Source organism: Oncorhynchus kisutch, linkage group LG24 (assembly GCF_002021735.2).
Source record: "Oncorhynchus kisutch isolate 150728-3 linkage group LG24, Okis_V2, whole genome shotgun sequence".
NCBI classification, from domain to species: Eukaryota; Metazoa; Chordata; class Actinopteri; order Salmoniformes; family Salmonidae; genus Oncorhynchus; species Oncorhynchus kisutch.
In genome coordinates this window covers 36,873,765-36,886,360 of record NC_034197.2, presented here as the reverse complement: position 1 = coordinate 36,886,360, position 12,596 = coordinate 36,873,765, and the positions used below count along the sequence as shown (strand labels likewise).

The window sequence follows — 12,596 nt, the reverse complement described above, 5'->3', positions numbered from 1 at the left end:
AATTGAGATTGTATTCATTGGAGTTTCATTCACATCCATGTTTAAAGACATGCTCCAGAACTTTGGCGACTAGTAAATATTTTTTTAAACCTCGCGCTTCAACTTTGAAAGTTTATTCGCCACGTGCACAGGATACAACAGGATACAACAGCATACAACAGGATACAACAGGTGTAAACAGTACAATGTTTACCTTCAGAGCTCTTTCCCAACAATATATTGTTAATAATAATATAATAATAGAAAATATAATAAACAAATAAAAGTACATATAAAAACCCCTCGAGAACTACGATGAGAGTTAAATGAAGAGTTAAACGATACACGAGAACTACGATGAGAGTTAAATGAAGAGTTAAACGATACACGAGAACTACGATGAGAGTTAAATGAAACACGAGAACTACGATGAGAGTTAAATGAAACACGAGAACTACGATGAGAGTTAAATGAAGAGTTAAACGATACACGAGAACTACGATGAGAGTTAAATGATACACGAGAACTACGATGAGAGTTAAATGAAACACGAGAACTACGATGAGAGTTAAATGAAACACGAGAACTACGATGAGAGTTAAATGATACACGAGAACTACGATGAGAGTTAAATGAAACACGAGAACTACGATGAGAGTTAAATGAAACACGAGAACTACGATGAGAGTTAAACGATACACGAGAACTACGATGAGAATTAAATGAAACACGAGAACTACGATGAGAGTTAAATGAAACACGAGAACTACGATGAGAGTTAAATGAAGAGTTAAACGATACACGAGAACTACGATGAGAGTTAAATGATACACGAGAACTACGATGAGAGTTAAATGAAACACGAGAACTACGATGAGAGTTAAATGAAACACGAGAACTACGATGAGAGTTAAATGATACACGAGAACTACGATGAGAGTTAAATGAAACACGAGAACTACGATGAGAGTTAAATGAAACACGAGAACTACGATGAGAGTTAAATGAAACACGAGAACTACGATGAGAGTTAAATGAAACACGAGAACTACGATGAGAGTTAAATGAAACACGAGAACTACGATGAGAGTTAAATGAAACACGAGAACTACGATGAGAGTTAAATGAAACACGAGAACTACGATGAGAGTTAAATGAAACACGAGAACTACGATGAGAGTTAAACGAAACACGAGAACTACGATGAGAGTTAAATGAAACACGAGAACTACGATGAGAGTTAAACAATACACGAGAACTACGATGAGAGTTAAATGAAACACGAGAACTACGATGAGAGTTAAACGATACACGAGAACTACGATGAGAGTTAAATGAAACACGAGAACTACGATGAGAGTTAAATGAAACACGAGAACTACGATGAGAGTTAAATGAAACACGAGAACTACGATGAGAGTTAAATGAAACACGAGAACTACGACGAGAGTTAAATGAAACACGAGAACTACGATGAGAGTTAAATGAAACACGAGAACTACGACGAGAGTTAAATGAAACACGAGAACTACGATGAGAGTTAAATGAAACACGAGAACTACGATGAGAGTTAAATGAAACACGAGAACTACGATGAGAGTTAAATGAAACACGAGAACTACGATGAGAGTTAAATGAAACACGAGAACTACGATGAGAGTTAAATGAAACACGAGAACTACGATGAGAGTTAAATGAAACACGAGAACTACGATGAGAGTTAAATGAAACACGAGAACTACGACGAGAGTTAAATGAAACACGAGAACTACGATGAGAGTTAAATGAAACACGAGAACTACGATGAGAGTTAAATGAAACACGAGAACTACGATGAGAGTTAAATGAAACACGAGAACTACGATGAGAGTTAAATGAAACACGAGAACTACGATGAGAGTTAAATGAAACACGAGAACTACGATGAGAGTTAAACGATACACGAGAACTACGATGAGAGTTAAATGAAGAGTTAAACGATACACGAGAACTACGATGAGAGTTAAACGATACACGAGAACTACGATGAGAGTTAAATGAAACACGAGAACTACGATGAGAGTTAAATGAAACACGAGAACTACGATGAGAGTTAAATGAAGAGTTAAACGATACACGAGAACTACGATGAGAGTTAAATGATACACGAGAACTACGATGAGAGTTAAATGAAACACGAGAACTACGATGAGAGTTAAATGAAACACGAGAACTACGATGAGAGTTAAATGATACACGAGAACTACGATGAGAGTTAAATGAAACACGAGAACTACGATGAGAGTTAAATGAAACACGAGAACTACGATGAGAGTTAAATGAAACACGAGAACTACGATGAGAGTTAAATGAAACACGAGAACTACGATGAGAGTTAAATGAAACACGAGAACTACGATGAGAGTTAAATGAAACACGAGAACTACGATGAGAGTTAAATGAAACACGAGAACTACGATGAGAGTTAAATGAAACACGAGAACTACGATGAGAGTTAAACAATACACGAGAACTACGATGAGAGTTAAATGAAACACGAGAACTACGATGAGAGTTAAACGATACACGAGAACTACGATGAGAGTTAAATGAAACACGAGAACTACGATGAGAGTTAAATGAAACACGAGAACTACGATGAGAGTTAAATGAAACACGAGAACTACGATGAGAGTTAAATGAAACACGAGAACTACGATGAGAGTTAAATGAAACACGAGAACTACGATGAGAGTTAAATGAAACACGAGAACTACGATGAGAGTTAAACAATACACGAGAACTACGATGAGAGTTAAATGAAACACGAGAACTACGATGAGAGTTAAACGATACACGAGAACTACGATGAGAGTTAAATGAAACACGAGAACTACGATGAGAGTTAAATGAAACACGAGAACTACGATGAGAGTTAAATGAAACACGAGAACTACGATGAGAGTTAAATGAAACACGAGAACTACGATGAGAGTTAAATGAAACACGAGAACTACGATGAGAGTTAAATGAAACACGAGAACTACGATGAGAGTTAAATGAAACACGAGAACTACGATGAGAGTTAAATGAAACACGAGAACTACGATGAGAGTTAAATGAAACACGAGAACTACGATGAGAGTTAAATGAAACACGAGAACTACGATGAGAGTTAAATGAAACACGAGAACTACGATGAGAGTTAAATGAAACACGAGAACTACGACGAGAGTTAAATGAAACACGAGAACTACGATGAGAGTTAAATGAAACACGAGAACTACGATGAGAGTTAAATGAAACACGAGAACTACGATGAGAGTTAAATGAAACACGAGAACTACGATGAGAGTTAAATGAAACACGAGAACTACGATGAGAGTTAAATGAAACACGAGAACTACGATGAGAGTTAAACGATACACGAGAACTACGATGAGAGTTAAATGAAGAGTTAAACGATACACGAGAACTACGATGAGAGTTAAATGAAACACGAGAACTACGATGAGAGTTAAATGAAACACGAGAACTACGATGAGAGTTAAATGAAACACGAGAACTACGATGAGAGTTAAACGATACACGAGAACTACGATGAGAGTTAAATGAAACACGAGAACTACGATGAGAGTTAAATGAAACACGAGAACTACGATGAGAGTTAAATGAAACACGAGAACTACGATGAGAGTTAAACGATACACGAGAACTACGATGAGAGTTAAATGAAGAGTTAAACGATACACGAGAACTACGATGAGAGTTAAATGAAGAGTTAAACGATACACGAGAACTACGATGAGAGTTAAATGAAGAGTTAAACGATACACGAGAACTACGATGAGAGTTAAATGAAACACGAGAACTACGATGAGAGTTAAATGAAACACGAGAACTACGATGAGAGTTAAATGAAACACGAGAACTACGATGAGAGTTAAACGATACACGAGAACTACGATGAGAGTTAAATGAAACACGAGAACTACGATGAGAGTTAAATGAAACACGAGAACTACGATGAGAGTTAAATGAAACACGAGAACTACGATGAGAGTTAAATGAAACACGAGAACTACGATGAGAGTTAAATGAAACACGAGAACTACGATGAGAGTTAAATGAAACACGAGAACTACGATGAGAGTTAAATGAAACACGAGAACTACGATGAGAGTTAAATGAAACACGAGAACTACGATGAGAGTTAAATGAAACACGAGAACTACGATGAGAGTTAAATGAAACACGAGAACTACGATGAGAGTTAAACGATACACGAGAACTACGATGAGAGTTAAATGAAGAGTTAAACGATACACGAGAACTACGATGAGAGTTAAATGAAGAGTTAACGATACACGAGAACTACGATGAGAGTTAAATGAAGAGTTAAACGATACACGAGAACTACGATGAGAGTTAAATGAAGAGTTAAACGATACACGAGAACTACGATGAGAGTTAAATGAAGTTAAATGAAACACGAGAACTACGATGAGAGTTAAATGAAACACGAGAACTACGATGAGAGTTAAATGAACACGAGAACTACGATGAGAGTTAAATGAAACACGAGAACTACGATGAGAGTTAAATGAAACACGAGAACTACGATGAGAGTTAAATGAAACACGAGAACTACGATGAGAGTTAAATGAAACACGAGAACTACGATGAGAGTTAAATGAAACACGAGAACTACGATGAGAGTTAAATGAAACACGAGAACTACGATGAGAGTTAAATGAACACGAGAACTACGATGAGAGTTAAATGAAACACGAGAACTACGATGAGAGTTAAATGAAACACGAGAACTACGATGAGAGTTAAATGAAACACGAGAACTACGATGAGAGTTAAATGAAACACGAGAACTACGATGAGAGTTAAATGAAACACGAGAACTACGATGAGAGTTAAATGAAACACGAGAACTACGATGAGAGTTAAATGAAACACGAGAACTACGATGAGAGTTAAACGATACACGAGAACTACGATGAGAGTTAAATGAAACACGAGAACTACGATGAGAGTTAAACGAAACACGAGAACTACGATGAGAGTTAAACGATACACGAGAACTACGATGAGAGTTAAACGATACACGAGAACTACGATGAGAGTTAAATGAAACACGAGAACTACGATGAGAGTTAAATGAAACACGAGAACTACGATGAGAGTTAAATGAAACACGAGAACTACGATGAGAGTTAAATGAAACACGAGAACTACGATGAGAGTTAAATGAAACACGAGAACTACGATGAGAGTTAAATGAAACACGAGAACTACGATGAGAGTTAAATGAAACACGAGAACTACGATGAGAGTTAAATGAAACACGAGAACTACGATGAGAGTTAAATGAAACACGAGAACTACGATGAGAGTTAAATGAAACACGAGAACTACGATGAGAGTTAAACGATACACGAGAACTACGATGAGAGTTAAACGATACACGAGAACTACGATGAGAGTTAAATGAAACACGAGAACTACGATGAGAGTTAAATGAAACACGAGAACTACGATGAGAGTTAAATGAAACACGAGAACTACGATGAGAGTTAAACGATACACGAGAACTACGATGAGAGTTAAATGAAACACGAGAACTACGATGAGAGTTAAATGAAACACGAGAACTACGATGAGAGTTAAATGAAACACGAGAACTACGATGAGAGTTAAACGATACACGAGAACTACGATGAGAGTTAAATGAAACACGAGAACTACGATGAGAGTTAAATGAAACACGAGAACTACGATGAGAGTTAAATGAAACACGAGAACTACGATGAGAGTTAAAGAAACACGAGAACTACGATGAGAGTTAAATGAAACACGAGAACTACGATGAGAGTTAAACGAAACACGAGAACTACGATGAGAGTTAAATGAAACACGAGAACTACGATGAGAGTTAAACGATACACGAGAACTACGATGAGAGTTAAATGAAACACGAGAACTACGATGAGAGTTAAATGAAACACGAGAACTACGATGAGAGTTAAACGATACACGAGAACTACGATGAGAGTTAAATGAAACACGAGAACTACGATGAGAGTTAAATGAAACACGAGAACTACGATGAGAGTTAAATGAAACACGAGAACTACGATGAGAGTTAAATGAAACACGAGAACTACGATGAGAGTTAAACGAAACACGAGAACTACGATGAGAGTTAAATGAAACACGAGAACTACGATGAGTTAAACGATACACGAGAACTACGATGAGAGTTAAATGAAACACGAGAACTACGATGAGAGTTAAATGAAACACGAGAACTACGATGAGAGTTAAACGATACACGAGAACTACGATGAGAGTTAAACGATACACGAGAACTACGATGAGAGTTAAACGATACACGAGAACTACGATGAGAGTTAAACGATACACGAGAACTACGATGAGAGTTAAACGATACACGAGAACTACGATGAGAGTTAAACGATACACGAGAACTACGATGAGAGTTAAACGATACACGAGAACTACGATGAGAGTTAAACGATACACGAGAACTACGATGAGAGTTAAATGAAACACGAGAACTACGATGAGAGTTAAACGATACACGAGAACTACGATGAGAGTTAAACGATACACGAGAACTACGATGAGAGTTAAATGAAACACGAGAACTACGATGAGAGTTAAATGAAACACGAGAACTACGATGAGAGTTAAATGAAACACGAGAACTACGATGAGAGTTAAATGAAACACGAGAACTACGATGAGAGTTAAACGATACACGAGAACTACGATGAGAGTTAAATGAAACACGAGAACTACGATGAGAGTTAAATGAAACACGAGAACTACGATGAGAGTTAAATGAAACACTAGAATGCAAGTATATACAGGTCAGTGTCAGTACCTTATTCAATGTGCAGTGGTACTGGAGTAGTTATATATACAGGTCAGTGTCAGTACCTTATTCAATGTCCAGGGGTACTGGAGTAGTTATATATACAGGTCAGTGTCAGTACCTTATTCAATGTCCAGGGGTACTGGAGTAGTTATATATACAGGTCAGTGTCAGTACCTTCTTCAATGTCCAGGGTACTGGAGTAGTTATATATACAGGTCAGTGTCAGTACCTTCTTCAATGTCCAGGGGTACTGGACTGGTTGTACCTTATTCAATGTCCAGGGGTACTGGAGTGGTTATATATACAGGTCAGTAACTCATTCCACATGAGGTGGGTTTTCCGTAGCAAACTGGCGCAAAATCTGTAAAAAGTGACTGGTAGTAGGATATACCTATAAACAGGGCTGGAAATTGACTGGTAGCAGGAATATATAAATTATTATGGTAATATACTGATGGTAATACATACAGTGAATTCTGAAAGTATTCAGACCCCTTCCCTTTTCTCACATTTTGTAACCTTACAGCCTTATTCTAAAATTGATTAAATAAGACTTTTTTTCTCATCAATCTACACACAATACCCCATAATGACATGACAATACCCCATAATGACATGACAATACCCCATAATGACATCACAATACCCCATAATGGCATCACAATTACCGCCCAAATGACATCACAATACCCCATAATGACATCACAATACCCCAAAATGACATCACAATACCCCAAAATGACATCACAATACCCCAAAATGACATCACAATACCCCAAAATGACATCGCAATACCCCAAAATGACATCACAATACCCCAAAATGACATCACAATACCCCAAAATGAAAAAGTGGAAACAGGTTTTTAGAATTTTTTTCAAATGTATTAAAACATAAATACCTTGTTTACAAAAGTATTCAGACCCTTTGCTATGAGACTCAAAATGGAGCTCAGGTGCATCCTGTTTCCATTGATCATCCTTGAGATGTTTCTACAACTTGATTGGAATCCACCTGTGGTAAATTCAATTGATTGGACATGATTTGGAAAGTCACACACCTGTCTATATAAGGTCCCACAGTTGACAGTGCATGTCAGAGCAAAAACTAAGCCATGAGGTCGAAGGAATTGTCAATAGTACTCCGAGACAGGATTGTGTCGAGGCATAGATCTGGAGAAGGGCACCAAAACATTTCTGCAGAATTGAAGGTCCCCAAGAACACATTGGCCTCCATCATTCTTAAAGGGAAGAAGTTTGAAACCACCAAGACTCTTCCTAGAGCTGGACGGCCGGCCAAACTGAGCAATCGGGGGAGTCCGATGGTCACTCTGACAGAGCTCCAGAGTTCCTCTGTGGAGATGGGAGAACATTCCAGATGGACAACCATCTTTGCAGCCATCCAGCAATCAGGCCTTTATGGTAGAGTGGCCAGACAGAAGCCACTCCTCAGTAAAAGGAACATGACAGTCCACTTGGAGTTTGCCAAAAAGGCACATCAAGGAATCTCAGACCATGAGAGACAAGATTCTCTGGTCTGATGAAACCAAGACTGAACTCTTTGGCCTGAATGCCAAACCTCACATCTGGAGGAAACCTGGCACCATCCCTATGGTGAAACATGGTGTTGGCAGCATCATGCTGTGGGGATGTTTTTCATCAACAGTGGACTGAGAGATTCGTCAGGATTGAGGGAAAGATGAACAGAGCAAAGTACAGAGAGATCCTTGATGAAAACCCTGCTCCAGAGCGCTCAGGACTTCAGACTGGGGCGAAGGTTCACCTTCCAACAGTGACATGCTGTTGCCTGGACTTGAATGGTGAATGGGAAGCGTGCTTCAATTAAAATACCAGTTGAGAAATAAAAATAGTAGGCCTATCTCTTTTAATTGTGCACCAAAACAGTTTTTAAACACACGATTACGTTTATAATTAATTGCGCAATGAACAGGCTTATAAAAGCGCAGGTTTTACTCCAGCAGCTGAAGACAACGCAGGAGTGGCTTCGGGACAAGTCTATGAATGGCTTTGAGTGGCCCAGCCAGAACCCGGATTTGAACCCGATCAAACATCTCTGGAAAATAGCTGTGCAGCTTGAGATGATCTGTTGGGAGGAATGGGAGAAACTCCCCAAATGCAGGTGTGCCAAGCTTGTAGCGTCATACCCAAGAAGACTTGAGGCTGTAATTGCTGCCAAAGGAGCTGTGACAACTTACTGAGTAAAGGGTCTGAATAATTTTGTAAATGTGATGTTTCAGTTTTTTTTTTTTTCTGAAATAAAATAAAATCAAATGTATTTATATAGCCCTTCGTACATCAGCTGATATCTCAAAGTGCTGTACAGAAACCCAGCCTTAAACCCCAAACAGCAAGCAATGCAGGTGTAGAAGCACGGTGGCTAGGAAAAACTCCCTAGAAAGGCCAAAACCTAGGAAGAAACCTAGAGAGGAACCAGGCTATGTGGGGTGGCCAGTCCTCTTCTGGCTGTGCCGGGTGGAGATTATAACAGAACATGGCCAAGATGTTCAAATGTTCATAAATGACCAGCATGGTCGTATAATAATAAGGCAGAACAGTTGAAACTGGAGCAGCAGCACGGTCAGGTGGACTGGGGTCAGCAAGGAGTCAACATTCAGGTAGTCCTGGGGCATGGTCCTAGGGCTCAGGTCAGTTGAAACTGGAACAGCAGCACGGTCAGGTGAACTGGGGACAGCAAGGAGTCATCATGTCAGGTAGTCCTGGGGCATGGTCCTAGGGCTCAGGTTCTCAGAGAAAGAGAGAATTAGAGAGAGCATATGTGGGGTGGCCAGTCCTCTTTTGGCTATGCCGGGTAGAGATTATAACAGAACATGGCCAAGATGTTCAAATGTTCATAAATGACCAGCATGGTCGAATAATAATAAGGCAGAACAGTTGAAACTGGAGCAGCAGCACGGCCAGGTGGACTGGGGACAGCAAGAAGTCATCATGTCAGGTAGTCCTGGGGCATGGTCCTAGGGCTCAGGTCCTCCGAGAGAGAGAGAGAGAGAGAAAGAGACAATTAGAGAACGCACACTTAGATTCATACAGGACACCGAATAGGACAGGAGAGGTACTCCAGATATAACAAACTGACCCTAGCCCCCCGACACATAAACTACTGCAGCATAAATACTGGAGGCTGAGACAGGAGGGGTCAGGAGACACTGTGGCCCCATCCGAGGACACCCACGGACAGGGCCAAACAGGAAGGATATAACCCCACCCACTTTGCCAAAGCACAGCCCCCACACCACTAGAGGGATATCTTCAACCACCAACTTACCATCCTGAAACAAGGCTGAGTATAGCCCACAAAGATCTCCGCCATGGCACAACCCAAGGGGGGGCGCCAACCCAGACAGGATGACCACATCAGTGAATCAACCCACTCAGGTGACGCACCCATTCCAGGGACGGCATGAGAGAGTCCCAGTAAGCCAGTGACTCAGCCCCTGTAATAGGGTTAGAGGCAGAGAATCCCAGTGGAAAGAGGGGAACCGGCCAGGCAGAGACAGCAAGGGCGGTTCGTTGCTCCAGAGCCTTTCCGTTCACCTTCCCACTCCTGGGCCAGACTACACTCAATCATGCGACCCACTGAAAAGATGAGTCTTCAGTAAAGACTTAAAGGTTGAGACCGAGTTTGCGTCTCTGACATGGGTATGCAGACCGTTCCATAAAAATTGAGCTCTATAGGAGAAAGCCCTGCCTCCAGCTGTTTGCTTAGAAATTCTAGGGACAATTAGGAGGCCTGCGTCTTGTGACCGTAGCGTACGTGTAGGTATGTATGGCAGGACCAAATCAGAGAGATAGGTAGGAGCAAGCCCATGTAATGCTTTTTAGGTTATAAGTAAAACCTTGAAATCAGCCCTTGCTTTGACAGGAAGCCAGTGTAGAGAGGCTAGCACTGGAGTAATATGATACATTTTTTTGGTTCTAGTCAGGATTCTAGCAGCCGTATTTAGCACTAACTGAAGTTTATTTAGTGCTTTATCCGGGTAGCCGGAAAGTAGAGCATTGCAGTAGTCTAACGTAGAAGTGACAAAAGCATGGATACATTTTTCTGCATCATTTTTGGACAGAAAGTTTCTGATTTTTGCAATGTTACGTAGATGGAAAAAAGCTGTCCTTGAACTGGTCTTGATATGTTCTTCAGAAGAGAGATCAGGGTCCAGAGTAACGCCGAGGTCCTTCACAGTTTTATTTGAGACGACTGTACAACCATTAAGATTAATTAATGAAAAACTGAAAAACTGTTGGTTCGTCATTATGGGGTATTGTGTGTAGATTGATGAGGAAAAATAACAATTTAATCCATTTTAGAATAAGGCTGTAACGTAACAAAATGTGGAAAACGTCAAGGGGTCTGAATACTACAGTACTACCCCCCAGAATGCACTGTACATGTAAACAGGAGTAGTAGTGACCAGTAGCAGGATAAATAGATATATCAATAATCAGTGGACAGCAGTGTGATTCAGTAATACATCTAATCAATAATCATTTTAGCAGCAGCGTAGATTATGTCTGAGTGTGTTGTGACCTGTGGATGGACATAGAGTCAGTGTGGATAGTCTGTGGGAGAGAGAGAGCAGTAGTTGTTAGCCATTTAACAGTGTTATGGCCAGGGGATGGAAGCTGTTTAGGAGTCTGTTTGTCTGAGCCTCGATGCTTTGGGTTGGAACTGTCAATGTGCCGTTCATACACATATAATCTATGAGCAGAATTACTGTCTTACCTCATGTAGCCACTAAATCCCTTGTTTGAAAGGAACAGTTTACTGGAAGCTGTACAGCGACATTTTCCCTACATTTTCTCACACGTGGGTCCGCCCCCTATCGTTTCGAGTTCCAGCCAATGAAGTTCAGCCCCTTGCCATTTGAGTGACAGCTAGCAAGATGCACACACAGCAGAGCGAGAGAGCGCAATGACAGCGTGCACGTATCTGCGTTATGTGACGTTTTAATTATCAGAGACTAAAAAGTACAGAGAATCCCTTTAAATGTACAGTATATACAGCAATTGAACATTGTACAGAAAATAATTCACCATGTTTTCACCATCTTTTGACAAAGTATAGTGAACCATTGACTTTATGTTTTGTGCTCAATTATCTCTGCCCTCTGCATTAGGTAACATGACATGCCCCCACATGCAGCTGCCTCTGCTATGAACTCATACAGAAGCCGTATTATTAGAGGCCTAATCTGGGTTCCCACTATTAATAACAGGTCTGCTCAAAAACCAAGGGAGGGAGGGGGGGGGGGGTGGATTGGGAGTGGTGGGATAGGGGGGGTGGGGGGAGAGAGGGAGGAAGAGAGGGGGGACTGGGAGTGGTGGAATGATGAGTAGAGCAAAAAAAGAGAGACCGAGTGAAATATGAGGGGGAGAGATAGAGAGAGGGAGAGGGGGAGAGAGAGGGAGAGGGGGAGAGAGAGGGAGGGAGAGAAAGGAGGGGGAGAGGGAGAGGGGAGGGAGAGCGGGAGGGAGGGAGAAGGGGAGAGAGAGAGGGAGCGGAAGCTACATTGTGTCATGACAGTGAGTTCTGGTAGCTCTGTTCTGGACATCCAGGGATTTTATTAATCCATTCTTAATGGATTCTATTTCTATGGTTCTGGAGGTCCTTCAAAGTCCAGAGGTTCACAGCCTCCATTACACTAAATCACCCTCCATCACATTCTCTCTGTACTGTAGTTTACTCTACA

At 40.6% G+C, this 12,596-nt stretch overlaps 1 protein-coding gene across 2 annotated transcripts in view; it reads left to right on the top strand.

The window, feature by feature from the left end:
- Positions 1-12,596, top strand: part of LOC109869092 (laminin subunit beta-2-like) — an 81,436-nt gene that overhangs the window by 29,808 nt on the left and 39,032 nt on the right. The window lies entirely within an intron of this gene.